Source organism: Schistocerca cancellata, chromosome 5 (genome assembly GCF_023864275.1).
Source record: "Schistocerca cancellata isolate TAMUIC-IGC-003103 chromosome 5, iqSchCanc2.1, whole genome shotgun sequence".
In the NCBI taxonomy this organism is placed as follows: domain Eukaryota; kingdom Metazoa; phylum Arthropoda; class Insecta; order Orthoptera; family Acrididae; genus Schistocerca; species Schistocerca cancellata.
The window spans coordinates 128,783,806-128,800,118 of record NC_064630.1 but is presented as its reverse complement, the minus strand read 5'-3'; positions in this window follow the sequence as shown (position 1 = coordinate 128,800,118).

The window sequence follows — 16,313 nt, the reverse complement described above, 5'->3', positions numbered from 1 at the left end:
GATGATAAACGGGTATTCATTGGACAAATATATTATACTAGAACTGACGAGTGATTACATTTTCACGCAATTTGGGTGCATAGATCCTGAGAAATCAGTACACAGAACTACCACATCTGGCCGTAATAACGGCCTTGATACGCCTGGGCATTGAGTCAAACAGAGCTTGGATGGCGTGTACAGTTACAGCTGCCCATGCAGCTTCAACACGAGACCACAGTTCATAAAGTATTGTGACGAGCCAGTTGCTCGGCCACCATTGAACAGACGTTTTCAATTGTTGAGAGATCTGGAGAATGTGCTGGCCAGGGCAGCAGTCGAACATTTTCTGTATCCAGAAAGGCCCGTAAGGACCTGCAACATGTGGTCGTGCATTATCCTGCTGAAATGTAGGGTTTCGCAGAGACTGAATGAAGGGTAGAGCCACGGGTCGTAACACATCTGAAATGTAACGTCCACTGTTCAGAGTGCCGTCAATGCGAACAAGAGGTGACCGAGACGTGTAACCAATGGCACCCCATACCATCACGCCGGGTGATACGCCAGTATGGCGATGATGAATACACGCTTCCAATGTGCGTTCACCGCGATGTCGCCAAACACGGATGCGACCATCATGAAGCTGTAAACAGAACCTGGATTCATCCGGAAAAATGACGTTTTGCCATTCGTACACCCAGGTTCGTCGCTGAGTACACCATCGCAGGCGCTCCTGTCTGTGATGCAGCGTCAAGGGTAACCGCAGCCATGGTCTCCGAGCTGATAGTCCATGCTGCTGCAAACGTCGTCGAACTGTTCGTGAAGATGGTTGTTGTCTTGCAAACGTCCCCATCTGTTGACTCAGGGATCGAGACGTGGCTGCACGATCCGTTACAGCCATGCGGATAAGATGCCTGTCATCTCGACTGCTAGTGATACGAGGCCGTTGGGATCCAGCACGGCGTTCTGTGTTACCGTCCTGAAACCACCGATTCCATATTCTGCTAACAGTCATTGTATCTCGACCAACGCGAGCAGCAATGTCGCGATACGATAAACCACAATTGCGATAGGCTACAATCCGACCTTTATCAAAGTCGGAAACGTGATGGTACGCATTTCTCCTCCTTACACGAGGCATCACAACAACGTTTCACCGGGTAACGCCGGTCAACTGCTGTTTGTATATAAGTAATCGATTGGAAACTTTCTTCATGTCAGCACGTTGTAGGTGTCGCCACCGTCGCCAACCTGGTGTGAACGCTCTGAAAAGCTAATCATTTGCATATCACAGCATCTTCTTCCTGTCGGTTAAATTTCGCGTCTGTAGCACGTCATATTCGTGGTATAGCAATTTTAATGGCCAGTAGTGTAGCTAGAGTAGGATTCGTCATGAATTGGAAGGTGGGACAGGGAGTGAGTTACTGTGAGCAATACGGAGACAGAATGATTCTCTTCAGCATCGACAGCAAAACGAGCCAATATTATTACTTCAGGTATACATGCCGACATCACAAGCAGAAGATAAGAAGATAAAGAATATGATGATATTCAACGTGTAATTAAATATACAGTTGTCGGTGGAACTCTAATAATGATGGGTGACTGGAACGCTGTAGTAGTAAGAGCACCAGAAGATACAGTTACGGGAAAATATGGACTCGGTCGTAGACAATGTTAAAGACAAATATTTTGCAATAAATTTCACCTACTAAAATCGGATATACTATTCAAAAACAACGTCAGGAGTACGCGCGGAAAAAGCCCGGACTGACGGAAGGATTTCAGCTGGATTGCACTACCATCAAAAAGGCATTCCAGGATCAGATATTGGATTCTAATTGATAATGTTGTCTGGCACATTTTTCGTTGGGCATTCTGGCGTACTCGTTTACATTTGTGATGAAGCCACTCTACCTTTACCTCATCATCACCTGACAATCCAAGCCTAACCCTACCCTCCCCCCGCCCAGCCGCCCCCTCACAGCCTTCCTCCCCTTTCCTCCATCGGCTGCTGTGGCCGAGCGGTTCTAGGCGCTTCAGTCTGGAACCGCCCTGCTGGTACGGTCGCAGGTTCGAATCCTGCCTCGGGCATGGCTGCGTGTGATGTCCTTAGGTTAGTTAGGTTTTAATAGTTCTAAGTCTAGGGGACTGATGACCTCAGATGTTAAGTCCCATAGTGCTCAGAGCCATTTGAACCCTTTCCTCCCACTCAGCCCCACTCTCCAGTCCATCACGGTGTAGGATTAATATGAAAGCGAATTGTAATGTAGTTGAAATAAGGAAATAAAAAAAGAAATTAAATAAATTTTAAAAATCGCACATGACGGAAGTGGTTTGTAAACCCTCCACTTCTCTCATAATTTGTAGTGCCCCGTTCTCTCTGTAAATCGATTAAGGCAAATCTCTGGATGATTCCTTCGAAAAACATCGGATTGATTTCTTTCCTCTTTTTAGTGCTCTCTGTGCTAAGGATCCGCCTCTAATGACCTCTTCGCCTACTGGGCAGTAAACCCTAAACTTCGTTCGTACCATACAACAGTTTGATGCTAGTGACGTGGTCCTATAGCTCTGTGCATCTGTCACATCTGTGGGTCCGTCATATGACCCTTCTTGAAAACGGGGATGCTGCCAAGATCCAGTAGATACCTCCTGTTTGGTTCTTTTTTAAGTTATGTGTATTTCTTCTTGGGCTACCAGTCGGTTTGGTTTCATTCTATTTAAAAAAAAAGAGCTATGTAAAATTTGGGCTTAGTACGATATCTGGAAGAGGTGCCCTAGGCCTATAAAATCTGAAAACTCAGAGAAAACATGAGCTTTACAAAGCATTACATCTTCATTACAAACTCTTTCAGTATGTACTGAATGTGCGTTGTTTACTTCAGTCTGCCTAAGTGAATAGATTGTCATTTCATAGATCATGTTTGCGTGATGATGATACCGTTCAGTGACCCGGTAGGGTGGAGAGCGAGCATACCGAGTCAATCCGTTCCTTTTTTACAATCCAACACAGGCCACCCTACTTACCTTTTGTTTTAGAGGGTAGGCAGCAGTTTTAGCAAGCAAATCATTTTCTCGGTCATTTCTTTGACCAAAAATAGTTTTTTTACTATAGTACAAGTCGTATACGGTAGCTGGACGCAAACTCAACCTGTAAAAGAAATTTCGGCCCTTCACTTTTACAATTTGCGATATTTAGCTACTCTAACTACACCGACGGGTGTCTGTATCGTGCCGGCCGCGGTGGTCTCGCGGTTCTAGGCGCGCAGTCCGGAGCCGCACGACTGCTACGGTCGCAGGTTCGAATCCTGCCTCGGGCATGGATGTGTGTGATGTCCTTAGGTTAGTTAGGTTTAAGTAGTTCTAAGTTCTAGGGGACTGATGACCACAGCTGTTGAGTCCCATAGTGCTCAGAGCCATTTGAACCATTTTTTGTCTGTATCGTATCATCCGGTGCAACACCGAGTGATGGTCTCTCCACCTAACTTGTATCGTATAGTATGGGTGTAGCGAAATTTAAAGTCATCCGATTTTCTTAGAAGATGATGAAGCAAAGCTACATCCATCACTGTAGCTAGTTTGTCTGCAAAACATTTACTTTTCGCATAAAAATATAATAACCACACTTTTTGCATTCGCATACTTTCTCTTTCGGTTTGAGGAAACTATTCGAAAAAAAAAATCCGCGTGTTATAGTCACACATCACAGCTTGACTATGAAGTGGTTTTCTTTTCGTTGTTGCCCGTAATTATTGTGATGCTTCAGAGTAAAGTGCAGGGCCGCACATATTTTAAAAAGCTTGCAGTGAAACATTTAGTCACTGGCCAGTTTACGTTTGGTGTTGTCTGCGGCGTATATTATCGTGTAAAAAATGTATCTAACGTGTCTAAATTGTTTTTGATACTGTAATTTGATTTTTATTTAAAATCAGAGACTATAAAATAGTCTATATTAAAACTGAATAAAGTCCAAATCCGCAATAGCTGTTTATTGTGTTTTCACTGCATGACGATCGATTTTCTACGCTGGAGGTATACTTGCAGGTCATATCTGCATATACACTCCTGGAAATTGAAATAAGAACACCGTGAATTCATTTTCCCAGGAAGGGGAAACTTTATTGACACATTCCTGGGGTCAGATACATCACATGATCACACTGACAGAACCACAGGCACATAGACACAGGCAACAGAGCATGCACAATGTCGGCACTAGTACAGTGTATATATCCACCTTTCGCAGCAATGCAGGCTGCTATTCTCCCATGGAGACGATCGTAGAGATGCTGGATGTAGTCCTGTGGAACGGCTTGCCATGCCATTTCCACCTGGCGCCTCAGTTGGACCAGCGTTCGTGCTGGACGTGCAGACCGCGTGAGACGACGCTTCATCCAGTCCCAAACATGCTCAATGGGGGACAGATCCGGAGATCTTGCTGGCCAGGGTAGTTGACTTACACCTTCTAGAGCACGTTGGGTGGCACGGGATACATGCGGACGTGCATTGTCCTGTTGGAACAGCAAGTTCCCTTGCTGGTCTAGGAATGGTAGAACGATGGGTTCGATGACGGTTTGGATGTACCGTGCACTATTCAGTGTCCCCTCGACGATCACCAGTGGTGTACGGCCAGTGTAGGAGATCGCTCACCACACCATGATGCCGGGTGTTGGCCCTGTGTGCCTCGGTCGTATGCAGTCCTGATTGTGGCGCTCACCTGCACGGCGCCAAACACGCATACGACCATCATTGGCACCAAGGCAGGAGCGACTCTCATCGCTGAAGACGACACGTCTCCATTCGTCCCTCCATTCACGCCTGTCGCGACACCACTGGAGGCGGGCTGCACGATGTTGGGGCGTGAGCGGAAGACGGCCTAACGGTGTGCGGGACCGTAGCCCAGGTTCATGGAGACGGTTGCGAATGGTCCTCGCCGATTCCCCAGGAGCAACAGTGTCCCTAATTTGCTGGGAAGTGGCGGTGCGGTCCCCTACGGCACTGCGTAGGATCCTACGGTCTTGGCGTGCATCCGTGCGTCGCTGCGGTCCGGTCCCAGGTCGACGGGCACGTGCACCTTCCGCCGACCACTGGCGACAACATCGATGTACTGTGGAGACCTCACGCCCCACGTGTTGAACAATTCGGCGGTACGTCCACCCGGCCTCCCGCATGCCCACTATACGCCCTCGCTCAAAGTCCGTCAACTGCACATACGATTCACGTCCACGCTGTCGCGGCATGCTACCAGTGTTAAAGACTGCGATGGAGCTCCGTATGCCACGGCAAACTGGCTGACACTGACGGCGGCGGTGCACAAATGCTGCACAGCTAGCGCCATTCGACGGCCAACACCGCGGTTCCTGGTGTGTCCGCTGTGCCGTGCGTGTGATCATTGCTTGTACAGCCCTCTCGCAGTGTCCGGAGCAAGTATGGTGGGTCTGACACACCGGTGTCAATGTGTTCTTTTTTCCATTTCCAGGAGTGTAGAATAAAGTTACATAAGTAAAAGCAGTAGTAGTCAACATAACTTACCGAACAAAGTAGACAGAAAAGTGATGTACTCAGAAAACTAATACATGATGTACCACGGATTCCAAGGTACAAGAGCGTGTAAAAAATGTCGCTCCACTGGAAAACCTAGGATGAAATATCAGATGGGCATCCGATCTGAACCATGCGTGATCATCTCCAAAACACAGGCAAAAGTCGAGCCCACTCAGCACATGACAATCCACTTATGACATAAGACCTATGAACACAAAACATTGCAGAATGAGCGTAATGTAAAATAAAGCACTGCTCGAGGTGACGGTAGAGTGTGTAAGAGAAGAAACCTATCATCATCAAAATAAGCGGGAGAAACAAAGAATTAAAAGCTACACAATCCTTGGAAACCAACATACTAAAATATACGGGCATACGTCAACTAGAACTACACGTTACAGCGCTACCCCCACACTCAATACTGTGGAGCCAAGCACGCGCCACCCCCACGCGAGTTGAAGATCGCGCCATCTAGCGTTAGAAGCCAGATTAAAAGGACACTCAGATTGGGAATCGTAGTAATAAAATGGATCTGAGTGTTAAATAACAATCCAGTATAAGAGACACAAGTATTAGTTTTGTGAATACATCGCTTTACTGTCTACTTTATTCGGTAGATTATGTTGACTACTAGCGCTTTTACTTATGTAGTGTTATTTCGTATGCAGATATGACCTAATGATATACCTCAAGGGTACCGAACGGTCATTATACAGTGAAAACACAATAAACAGCTATTGTGCATTTGGACTTTCAGTCAGTTTTGATAGAGACTATTTTACCGTATGTGATTTTAAATTGTTTGATTGTCCTTCACATTATATACAAGTTTTTTAGCAGTGGTTGGCCAATCTATACGGTTATTTATTGTAAATGATTTTTAACGCTACAAGGAAGGCCGTACAACTTTCTAGTAACGAGTAAATATGCGATATGTTCTGATGTCTGGTCGCAATGAGCTACGACGCGCCACACTCGACATTATGACAGCGTGCCGCGCTATGCGCAGGTGTCTCGTGTTGCTACCGATACAAGACGAAGCATTCACTAGCACGTGTGCTTTCAAAGTAGAAAGACGTCTTGGCCTATGCATTACTTACTGCGGAACGTATAGTCAAAATGTTGTTCAACAGATCCGGCAGCATGTGATACATCTGAGTCTGAATCATATTCTACCGTAACATACTAAATAGTTGCAGCTTTTTAAATTGTATTCATTATTTATATATGTACTTCACTGAATAAAGTGTTACACCATGTGTCTTACTAAAATAAACTTTTCATGGGGATATTTTTAAAGTAATCGACAGGTTTTCAGCAATGAGTAGCTTCTACGCAGGAGAAACAGCAAGCCAAAAATTTGTGTCCCGGATTTTCAGAGGACCTGATACTAGTTGCTCTAAAAGGGGAAACTGTCGGGACTCATTCTGTAGAATTTGTGGGAATAGTGTCCTTGTTGAGAGAGCTCACGAGAAACCACATCACTGCACGGGTTCATCCACTACTTCCTTTTATCTTTCAGTTGTTTGAGCCTTAAATATTGATAAGCCACAATAACGTCCTCTTTAGAAGAGCTTGTGATTGCAACTGAGCCGGAAACACGATTCGTACTGTCTTGCTACAGGTCGTAAAGGAGGCTGCATCGCGTGTATTAGCGCATATCGTATCGCCCCAGTGTCAACAGCGCCTTAATGAGTTGGGGTTCGTGGGTACGCGCGATGCTCACAGAGGGGAAATTCCGCTGCTACTCGCGTTGTCAGCAGAGGGTGGGCCTCGAGGCGGGCTCATAAACGGTGGTCTGTGCTCACGTGCTTTTTGAGAGGCGCGACTTAATAGCGAGTGACTTTCTCGTAAGCCCGACACTCATGGTCGCTGCGGGCGGAGGAGAGAACTTTGACAACAGATTATGCCACTGCGCAGCATCAAAGAGTCGACGCAAACTTTGGAAATGAAGTCGTTCTGGTCAATTCTTGCCGCCGACCAACCTCTTCACAAGATCGTGGCATTCGATGACACCAGCATGGACGCCTGACGCTTAGAATGATCAGTAACTTAAAATGTAAATCACCCGAGACTCTTCTGAAAACAACAATTTTCCCATTATATAGTGTTTTGTTTCAAAGTAGTGTGTTTTATATCAAAGTAGTTTGCGCGGTAGATCATATTATTGACCAATGTCATTTTTTAGTCGGACAGTTTCCTGATCCCAAGATTCCTGTTGGCAAGCGCGAGTGTCATAAATATATAATAGAATTAGTAACAATATGTATCAAATTTTGTTCTTTAGAAAAATTCACGAGTAAATCTAAATTAGCTAACAGCCTGTTTGTACAACAACAGACTTTCGTCGTATTTTTTCAATCTAAAGCAATTATGTAATTAAATTTGAATTCTGGCTCTAGACTAGTTAAATATTAAAAGAAAATTTCCTTTGCTTGAATAATATTGTGGTTTGATCGCTTCGTCTAGTATTCCAACATTGTTCCAACAGTAGATATTTCTCAGTGATTTTCAGTATTTTGAAAGTCTTATTTTTCTATTTGGCTTATTTCATCTAAAAATAAATCTGTCAATATAAGTGTTAGCCTGCTGCGACATCCATGAATTGTTGTGTTCAAAGTCATTCTATGTTAACAGTAGTCTCAGTACTTCATGTTGTGTTATGAATATTCCATCAAAATTACTTAGCAGAGTGATACAGACATGCTAAACTCACTAATTGCTGGGAATATTTGCATCAGTAGGCGTGATACAAAATTACGTAATCGGGTCGTACACGCATTCGTAGGTAATGTACAACACCGCTGTAATCAACAGATTTTGCAGTGAGGTTTGCCCATTTGGACACACGATCGTATCGTTTCAAAATAATCCAAGTTCATTTCACACGACTAACTAATTGTTCCAGTGTAAATATCAGTACCAACGTTAATCTTTTTATTCATTAATACTTACATGTAAAAATAATTTAGATGAATGATTTCTCGTTCCTATTCTCGACAGTGATTTGTATATGTTTTCCTGTTTATTTATTTGGTACATTCTAGCCTGTTTACTGTAACTTAAACATAGGCTGTCTTTATTCTTACACAAGTTATTACTACCAATAGCCACTTTGTCCCATAAACCGGCAACTAATAATACAAGACGTAATACAGGGCGACACAGAATAACGGGAATGTTTGAAATGAGCAGTGGCAGCCATGGGCAGGGGGCAGCACTGCGGGTTCGTGACAGCGAGAAAATAGTCCGCCATTTCAGCAATCATGCTTCAGTGCAACGGACAATAGCGTGGGTTAGCCATAAAACTGTTTTACAAAAACAGTGATAGTTTGGCAGCGGCGCAGAGGGAGTTTCGATGTTCTTATAATATAGGACGCCATGATGCCGTTCCGTCGAAACACGTGATAAAATGTTGGATGAATAGCTTTGAAGAGACTGGATCTACCCACTTAAGAAGAACCAGGAGAACCAAGAAGTTTGCGTTCTCCAGCGAACATTGATGTTGTACGCGAGTCTGTCTTACGGAGCCCACGGCGTTGAGTTCATAAGCAAGCAGTAATGGTTGGAATGTCCCGGGAGGGTGTTCACAGAATTCTTCATCTTGATGTAAAATTTCATCCTTACAAACTATAGATGCTGCAACAATTGAAGGACAAAGATTACGGGTTACGATCAGGAGTCTGTCAATGATAATAAAGATAAACAAAGACGATGAACTTCTAAACAAGCTGTGAATGTCAGATGAGGCACATTTTCATCTCACAGGTTATGTGAATAAATAGAACTACCGTTAATGGGCAAACATAAATCCTAATCAAGTTCATGTGCGCCCTTTACATGCTAATAAAGTGACAGTATGGTGAGGTGTTTCATGACATTCGGATTATTGGACCGCATTTTTTCGCAAATGAACGGGGAAACACAATAACTGTCAATGCCGATCGTTACGTGGAGATAAAAAAATGGCTCTGAGCACTAAGGGACTTAACTTCTGAGGTCATCAGTCTCCTAGAACTTAGAACTACTTAAACCTAACTAACCTAAGGACATCACACACATCCATACCCGAGGCAGGATTCGAACCTGCGACCGTAGCGGTCGCGCAGTTCCAGACTGCAGCGCCTAGAACCGCTCTTCCACTCTGGCCGGCTACGTGGAGATGTTACGAACTTTAGTTACATCTGCATTGAAAAACTCTCCAAAAGTTGAAGAAGCCTGGTTTCAACACGACGGAGTGCCATCACACACTGCATGGCAATCAATGGCATATGTCCGAGAATTGTTTTGCAACCGATGGCTAGTGCAGACATATCTATGATTAAGTATAAATGTATACATACACATATTTACAGATGAGAAACGTAGTAACGTTTGTGCTTCGCAACTAGATACCGAGTCCTTCAATCCAGCGTGCAGCGTCTGGAGTTGCCAGCAGGAACACCTCTTCATCACCGTGACAGGCTCGAATCTTGCTGTCACCGACAATGTGATGAATAGTCTGGTGTTGAGCTCCGCAGTTACAGTCTAGATTAGGCAGCTTTTTACACTTGTGGAGAACATCTCCGCACCGGTCATGACAGGTTATGACTCTGTTGAGGTTAGCCCAGGTCTTGTGTGGTAGGTGGGATCCACTTGGAGATCTAGCACCTGTAGTGATGTTATGCGGACGAACATCTGTTACTGCTTCCAAGCGACCTTTCCATTAATCAAGAGGTTTAAAATCCTTTGCATCCATGTCAGCAAGATCACGCAAAGATGGGTGTAGTGTTTAAAGATTCAAAAGTGGCAGGTGGCTATGCATGGGTGGACTAGGATTCTTGAAGATGTTGTGTATCTCCTCAGAAGGCCAATGGATCTGCGTAGATCAGGATGCATTATACCGGTTACAATGGAAGCCAGTGAACTGGAGAGATCCGATTCCGCCAGAAATTACGATCATTGCAGTACTTAGCTGCGTGTCAACAAGCTTGTATGACGACCATTCATCCAAACAGGTGCACAATATTCAGCACTTGACTACACCTAACCCAAGGCGATATTGTGACTTTTACGAGTTCGCCGGATGATGTGGCCGAGCGGTTCTAGGTGCTACAGTCTGGAACCACGCGACCGCTACGGTCGCAGGTTCAAATCCTGCCTTGGGCATGGATGTGTGTGATGTCCTTAGGTTAGTTAGGTTTAAGTAGTTCTAAGTTCTAGGGGACTGATGACCTCAGAAGTTAAGTCCCATAGTGCTCAGAGCCATTTGAACCATTTTACGATTTCCTAACCAGGAGCGAATTTTGTAATATTATCTGTGTGCTTTAACAGTTTAGTTTCTTGAGTTTCTGGGTGTTAATTTAGTATCTAATAGCCACAGCTCTCGCGTTTTCGTTTGCATCGGAAAGTAAACCGATTGTGATATATTACAAGTTCCTAATCCGGAGCGAATTAATTAGTTTCACCTGAGTGCTTCGGTAATTAGGTTTTTGAATCTCTGCGTATTAATCTAATTTATTAGACACAGTTCCTGCGTTTTCGTTACGGTCTACAGTAGAGTTACGCAGCACGTGCCGATAGTCCGTTTATTTGCATGGTTTAGTTTTCACGGTCTTTAGTATGGACAGGGACTGCGATTGTTGAGTGCGGATGCGAGCCGAGTTGGTGACATTTCGCTCTGAGCTTCAGGCTGTGATGGCTTCGGTTACACAGCTTGAGGCTGCAGTAGATGGGCACCACTGTTGTGGGCCGACCGTGGGGATCTAACGGACGTCTAGCACGTCCGAGTCCTCCGACCGATCCTCACCGGTGGCCAACCCAGTTACTGCTCGCACTACGTCTACGTCTACATCTACATCCATACTCCGCAAGCCACCTGACGGTGTGTGGCGGATGGTACCTTGAGTACCTCTATCGGTTCTCCCTTCTATTCCAGTCTCGTATTGTTCGTGGAAAGAAGGATTGTCGGTATGCCTCTGTGTGGGCTCTAATCTTTCTGATTTTATCCTCATGGTCTCTTCGCGAGATATACGTAGAAGGGAGCAATATACTGCTTGACTCTTCGGTGAAGGTATGTTCTCGAAACTTTGACAAAAGCCCGTACCGAGCTACTGAGCGTCTCTCCTGCAGAGTCTTCCACTGCAGTTTATCTATCATCTCCGTAACGCTTTCGCGATTACTAAATGATCCTGTAACGAAACGCGCTGCTCTCCGTTGGATCTTCTCTATATCTTCTATCAACCCTATCTGGTACGGATCCCACACTGCTGAGCAGTATTCAAGCAGTGGGCGAACAAGCGTACTGTAACCTACTTCCTTTGTTTTCGGTTTGCATTTCCTTAGGATTCTTCCAATGAATCTCGGTCTGGCATCTGCTGTACCGACGATCAACATTATATGATCATTCCATTTTAAATCACTCCTAATGCGTACTCCCAGATAATTTATGGTATTAACTGCTTCCAGTTGCTGACCTGCTATTTTGTAGCTAAATGATAATGGATCTATCTTTCTGTGTATTCGCAGCACATTACACTTGTCTACATTGAGATTCAATTGCAATTCCCTGCACCATGCGTCAATTCGCTGCAGATCCTCCTGCATTTCAGTACAATTTTCCACTGTTACAACCTCTCGATACACCACAGCATCATCTGCAAAAAGCCTCAGTGAACTTCCGATGTCATCCACCAGGTCATTTATGTATGTTGTGAATAGCAACGGTCCTATGACACTCCCCTGCGGCACACCTGAAATCACTCTTACTTCGGAAGACTTCTCTCCATTGAGAATGACATGCTGCGTCCTGTTATCTAGGAACTCCTCAATCCAATCACACTGAGGTTGACCCCTCACCTGTGGTTGATGGGAGGTCGCACAGGGGCGCAGCAGGCGGCGAAAAACTTCCTAGGCGGCCGCACGTAAGGCCTCCCCGGTTTGTCTGAGAAACTGGTTCCGGGTGCTGTCTGTGGTTGCCACTGTCGCTGAGCCAGATGCTGTCGCCTGTCCTGTTTCAGAGGAAACCTCTCAGCCCTCAAGATCCGGACAATCAGAGAGGCTGGGATTATTGATAGATGGAGCTCTAACGTTAGGTGCGTTATGGGGCCCCTTAGGGACAAGGCTGCCAAGAAGGGAAATACAAACAATCTGCACTTCGTGTGCATACCGGGTGGTGTCATTCCAGATGTGGAACGGGTTCTCCCGGATGCCATGAAGAGCACAGTGTGCAGCCAACTGCAGGTGATTGCTCACGTCGGTACCAATGATGTATGTCACTTTGGATCACAAGAGACTCTCTGGTTTCGAGTAGCTAACAGAAGTGGTAAAGGCTGTCAGTCTTGCCTGCAAGATGAAAGCAGAGCTGACCATTTGCAACATAGTCGACAGGACCGATGGCGGACCTTTGATAGAGAGCCGAGTGGAGCGTCCGAACCAAGAGGCTCAGACGGTTCTGCAAGCGTGTAGGCTACAGATTCCACGACTTTCGCGAAAGGGTGGTTGGGTTTCGGGTTTCACTGAATAGGTCAGATGTTCATTATACGCAGGAGGCGGCTTCACGGGTAGCAGGGCCTGTGTGGCGTGGACTGGGAGGTTTTTTAGGTTAGAGGGTCTCGGAAAAACACAAGAAGGGCTTCAAAGGGTGCAGGCCGAATAGAGGAAGAATGTAGATCCTGGAACCATCGGAATAACAGTTCTAAATTATCGTAGATGTGTTGGGAAAGTACCAGAGCTCCAAGAGCTAATAGAAATCACTGGTGCTCAAATCTTTATATGCACTGAAAGGTGGCTAAAGCCGGATATAAGCTCAGCCGAAATTTTTGCGAAGAACTTAACGGTATTCCGAAAGGATAAGCTAAATACGGTTGGCGTTGACGTGTTTATTGCTGTTAGAATTAGTTTATCTCGTCGCGTAATTGAAGTAGATAGTTCTTGTGAGTTAGCATGGGCAGAGGTCATTGTTGGCAACCGGAATTAAATAATAATTGGATCTTTTTACCGACCTCCCAATTCAGAAGATACAGTTGCTGCAAGGTTCAAAGAAAACTTGAGTTTGATTTCAAACACGTACCTGACTCATATGATAATAGTTGGTGGTGACTTTAATTTACACTCGATATGTTGGCGAAAATACATGTTTAATTCCGGAGGTATGCGTAAAACATCATCCGAAGTTGTGCTAAATGCATTCTCCGAAAATTATCTCGAGCAGTTAGTTCATGAGCTCACGCGAATAGTAAGCGGTTGTGAAAACACACTTGACCTGTTAGCAACAAATAATTCAGAGTTAATAACGAACATCAAGACGGATACAGGGATTAGTGAACACAGGGTCGTCGTAGCGAGACTGAATATTGTAACCCACAAATCCTCCAAAAATAAACGAAAAATATATCTATTCAGAAAAGCAGATAAAAATTCACTTGGCGCCTTCCTGAGAGACGATCTCCACTCTTCCAAATTAGTAATATAAGTGTAGACCAGATGTGGCTTGAATTCAAAGAAATAATATCGGCAGCGATTGAGAGATTTATAGCAAATAAATAAACAAACGACGGAGCTGATCCTCCTTGGTACACAAAACGGGTCAGATCACTGTTGCAGAAACAACGAACCAAACTACCAAATTTAAACAGACGCAAAATCCCAAAGATTTGCCATCTTTTACAGAAAATCGAAATTTAGCGCGAACTTCAATGCGAGGTGCTTATAACAGTTCCTAGAACGAAATTTCGTCTCGAAACCTAGCAGAAAATCCGAAGAGATTCTGGGCATATGTGAAGTATGTTAGCGGCAAGAAACAGTCAATGCATTCTCTGCGCGATAGCAATGGAGATACTATCGAAGATAGTGCTGCCAAAGCAGAGTTACTAAACACAGCCTTCCGAAATGCCTTCACAAAAAAAGACAAAGTAAATATTCCAGAATTCGAATCAAGAATAGCTGCCAACATGAATGACGTAGAAGTAAATATTCTCGGAGTAGTGAAGCAACTTAAAGCACTTAATAAAAGCAAATCTTCTGGTCCAGGCTGAATACCAATTAGGTTCCTTTCAGAGTATGCTGATGCATTAGCTCCATACTTAACAATGATATACAACCGTTCGCTCGATGAAAGATCCGTACCCAAAGACTGGAAAGTTGCATTGGTCATACCAATATTGAAGGTAGTAGGAGTAATCCACTAAATTACAAGCCCATATCATTAACGTCAATATGAGCAGGATTTTGGAACATATATTGTGTTCGAACACAATGAATTACCTCTAAGAAAATGTTCTGATGACACACAGTCAACAAGGGTTTAGAAAACATCGTTCTCTTTATTCACATGAAGTGTTGAGTGCTATTGATAAGGGATTTCAGATCGATTCCGTATTTCTGGATTTCCGGAAGGCTTTTGACACTGTAGCACACAAGCAGCTTATAGTGAAATTGCGTGCTTATGGAATATCGTCTCAGTTATGTGACTGGATTTGTGATTTCCTATCAGAGAGGTCACAGTTCGTAGTAATTGACGGAAAGTGATGGAGTAAAACAGAAGTGATTTTTGGCGTTCCCCAAGGTAGTGTTATAGGTCCTTTGTTATTGCTTATCTATATAAATGATTTGGGAGACAATCTGAGCAGCCGTCTTAAGTTGTTTGCAGATGACGCTGTCGTTTATCGACTAATAAAGTCATCAGAAGATCAAAACAAAGTGCAAAACGATTTAGAAAAGATATCTGAATGGCATGAAAATTGGCAATTGACCCTAAATAACGGAAAGTGTGAGGTCATCCACATGAGTGCTAAAACGAATTCCTTAAACTTTCGTTACACGATAAATCAGTCAAGTCTAAAGACGTTAAATTTAACTAAATACCTAGGAATTACAATTACGAACAACTTAAATTGGAAGGAACACATAGAAAATATTGTGGGGAAGGCTAACCAAAAACTGCGTTTTATTGGCAGGAAACTTAGAAAATGTAACAGATGTGCTAAGGAGACAGCTTACACTACGCTTGTCCGTCCTCTTTTAGAATACTGCTGCGCGGTGTGGGATCCTTACCAGATAGGACTGACGGAGTACTTCGAAAAGTTCAAAGAAGGGCAGCACGTTTTGTATTATCGCGAATTATGGGAGAGATTGTCATTGAAATGATACAGGATTTGGGCTGGACATAATTAAAATAAAGGCGTTTTTCGTTGCAACGGAATCTTCTCACGAAATTCCAATTACCAACTTTCTCCTCCGAATGCGAAAGTATTTTTTTGACGCCGACCTACATAGGGAGAAACGAACACCATGATAAAATAAGGAAAATCAGAGCTTGCACGGAAAGATATAGGTGTTCGTTCTTTCTGCGCTCTATACGATATTGGTATAATAGAGAATTGTGAAGATGGTTCGATGAACCCTCTGCCAGGCACTTAAATGCGATTTGTAGAGTATCTATGTATGTAGATGTAGATCGCAGGGTGGTTGCTAAAGATCCTAGGTAGTTTCGCATAGCTTACAGAAGATGTTGTTTCGAGGCTTCAACTTTTAGCCACATTCAGAAGCTGCTGTTTGATGGATAGTATGGTCCAAAATAACACCAATATATTTTAGTTCCTATTATGACGATGATTTCTGCTGTATCCTGCCTAGCGTCGAAGATGGGCTGTCTGGGAAACCTGCTTCTCGGATCATTAGACAAAAATTCAAGCAAATCACATTACAGAGTTTTATTACGAAGTGAATCGACCACAATATTTAACTTTAAGAAGTACATAGATGTGTCGCAAGCAGAGGCGACATTCAATATAATGTCCTTCAGTATAACG